Source organism: Crocodylus siamensis, chromosome 3, assembly GCF_052110815.1.
Source record: "Crocodylus siamensis isolate JL-2025a chromosome 3, ASM5211081v1, whole genome shotgun sequence".
NCBI lineage: Eukaryota > Metazoa > Chordata > Crocodylia > Crocodylidae > Crocodylus > Crocodylus siamensis.
This window is the reverse complement of record NC_143397.1, coordinates 233,532,782-233,535,599: the sequence shown is the minus strand read 5'-3', so window position 1 is coordinate 233,535,599 and position 2,818 is coordinate 233,532,782. Positions and strand designations below refer to the sequence as shown.

General features: G+C 51.5%; 1 pseudogene; it reads right to left on the bottom strand.

Annotated features, from left to right (window-relative positions):
• Positions 1-1,128: 1,128 nt before the first annotated feature.
• On the bottom strand, positions 1,129-2,592 carry LOC149869563 (uncharacterized; annotated as a pseudogene).
• Positions 2,593-2,818: the final 226 nt, after the last annotated feature.

Here is a 2,818-nt window from a genome sequence, read left to right as displayed (position 1 = left end):
CTGGGCATACTCTTCCTTCCAAAACTCCACTTTTCTGTGGCCAGTGGATCTCCCTCCAGGCCCCTTATAGATTTTTACGTAGGCCACTCCTCCAACTTTTTCTTCAATGATCTTTCTTAGTGTCCATCACCTGATCTGTCTGGTAATGTTACTCACATAGATCTGTGGTCTTTTTTCAGGCCCTTGTCCCCTCTTTGGTGGTTGTTTCCTTCTCCCCAACTCTTGCTCCTGGTCGCCTCTTCTTTTGCTGGGCTCGGCTGGGTCTCTTTTTGCTGTCTCTATCTGGACTCTTGCTACCTTAGGCTCTGGACCATTTGCGTCTTGGCTTGGCTCATTGAGCAGAATTCTCACTTCTTGGGGAAACCTGTTCATCTTTCCCTGTCGTCCCCCCATCTCCTAAGTCATCCACCTCTGGCTGCCCTTGACTGGGTGCTGCACTTCCTCCCTTGCCTTGCTGTAGAAATAGTTTCCTCAGCTGGTCTCTTAGCTGGCTCATTTCCTGTGTATGGTGACTCTGCCACTGGTCCCATCTCTGGTCCCAGTATTCTAGGAGGGCTGACAGGTCATCCTTTTGTAAGGCTCCTGGTTTCTCTTCTATGGGATTCTCCTCCCTGGTACTCCTCCCCAGCTGCCCTCACCCAGCTTCCTCTTTAGGACCCTCTGGGCTCTTGACACTGGGAAACTCCTCTGGCCCTAGGCATTTCATAATCCTAGACCAGGTGTTCTCTAATTGCGCCTCGGCCTGCTTCAAGGACTCCTTAAGTTCTTCCCTTTCATGGTATTCGTACTTAGTGGCCCTCACATACTCCGCTAGTCGAGTTTCAAGAACCTCCAGCCTTTCCCTTTGTGTCCGTGTTTTTTAAGGTCTGCTGTTCTTGCCCTGCTGTTACCTTCTCTTCTGACCTCTCAACCTCCTTCAGTTCTTGGATTTTCAGGGCCATCTGGTTATATGCCTCTTGTAGCCTCTTATTTTCAGCCTCCAACACCTGAATCTCTTTCCTTATAGTATTTCAAACTGTAACTGTTCTTTTTTTGCATTTACCCTTATTCTTTAGCCTGGCTATCTTTTAGGAGGGTTTTAAGTGATTGTACCTGTTCTCCGAGGTGGTCTTTTCCCACCTCCACACTCTATAACTGGGACCTTAATCCATCCCTCTCCCTGTCCTCTAACTCCCTTTCAAGGGGCAGGTTTTGATTGCGCAGCACCTCATGATTTATGATGTAAGCTTTTACCTTTTCCATCTCCCACACAATCACCTTGCCATTTTCCTCTGTTTGGGTATGGTTTTCAATCAGTTTATCCCGCAGTTCCTATGCTGGGTGTTCTGTCTGCATGCACTTCTGTTGCCAGTCCTCTAACTCATCGTGCAACCCCTTTATTTGGTCCTCCTTGCTGTGGATTTCTTTCTGTAGGACGCTAATTAGGCTCCTTGACACCTCCAACATCTCCTTCTGCTCCCTTGCCAGAGTTGTGCAGGCCACTGGAGACCATGCCATCGATGCTGTCATCTCCCTCTGCATCTTCTGCAGCTTCTCTTCCCTCTCCTGGCTCTTCTGAGCCTCCTGGGAAATAAGCTGTTCAATTGCTCGAGTTTTCTTTGCCTCTGCCACCACTAGGTGCCTGATTTCTTTTGCTTCTCCCTCTTTCTTGCCTGACTGTACCTGTTGCTGTAATGCGGCGGCCTTCGTCTCCACTCTCTCTTTCTGGGCTTTTGCTAGTCCTACCTCCCATTCCAATTGGGTCATCTTTTCCTTCATCTCATCCATCCTCAGTTGCCAGGCAAAGTTTTCCTATCCCTGGCCTCCCATATTTTCTTCCTGAGCCATAACTACCCTGACCTTGTCTTCCTGGGTCAGGGTGTCAGTCTTACTCCCAAAATTCTCGGCAATGGGTATCCTTCCTTCAGCCGCACCTAGTGAGCTGTGGCCCCACTGCCTTCCTGCCAAACTGTCTGTCGTTCTACTCTAGCCCATGGGTTCATCTCCCTAGTTAGGGACACAGGGTTCCTTCCCTGTGCATGGCTGGTTTCCCAGCCAATGCACCAAATTGTCATGGAGTGGGGTCCTAGGGGTGGCCATGATCTGCCCTAGAGCCCCCTACCGTGCCAGGTTTACTTTAAAACACCCTCATTCTTGCCCGCCACATCTTGATCTTATATATAAAGTAAAAGAGAGGCTGCCTCTCATCTTCTTGGACACAGTTCTACTCCTGTGCATTAACCTGTTGCTCTAATGGGTGTTCCTGTGCCCCCAGCCTTATGGGCTATGCATGGCTCCAACCACCCCTTTACCATGTCCCAAGCCTCGCTGATGTCCCGGATGTTGTTTGATCTGTCTGGTTCTCCACGGCCATCGTCTCACACCTGCGCCCACAGGCGCTCGGGCTCTCCGTGGCCCTCATCTTGCACCTGTGCCCACAGGCGCTCGGGCTCTCCACTGCCTTGCCTCGCAACTGCACCCCCTGGCACTCATCAATCACTGCCCCCTCGGCCTCGGGGCTTCATCTTGCTGCCCCCTTGACCTAGGGGTGTTTCACTGCCCCCTTTGCTCTGGGGTTACCACAGCCTGGGAGATCAAGTGTCCATAGCCCATGCCTGGACCCAACTCTCCTCTTCAGGGTATTAAACCCCCTGCAGGGCTCAGGAGGCCTCGGCCTTACCTAGCCTCCAATTCTCCATTCCCCTTCTTGGGGCTGGGGTCAGTGCATCCCTGAATGCTGTGCCTTCTCTGGCACCTTGGTCCCCACGCTACTGTGGAGCCCCTATGAGGCCTCCTCCAACCCCTGATAGTCTTACCCATTCCTCCGGTTGTAAACAGC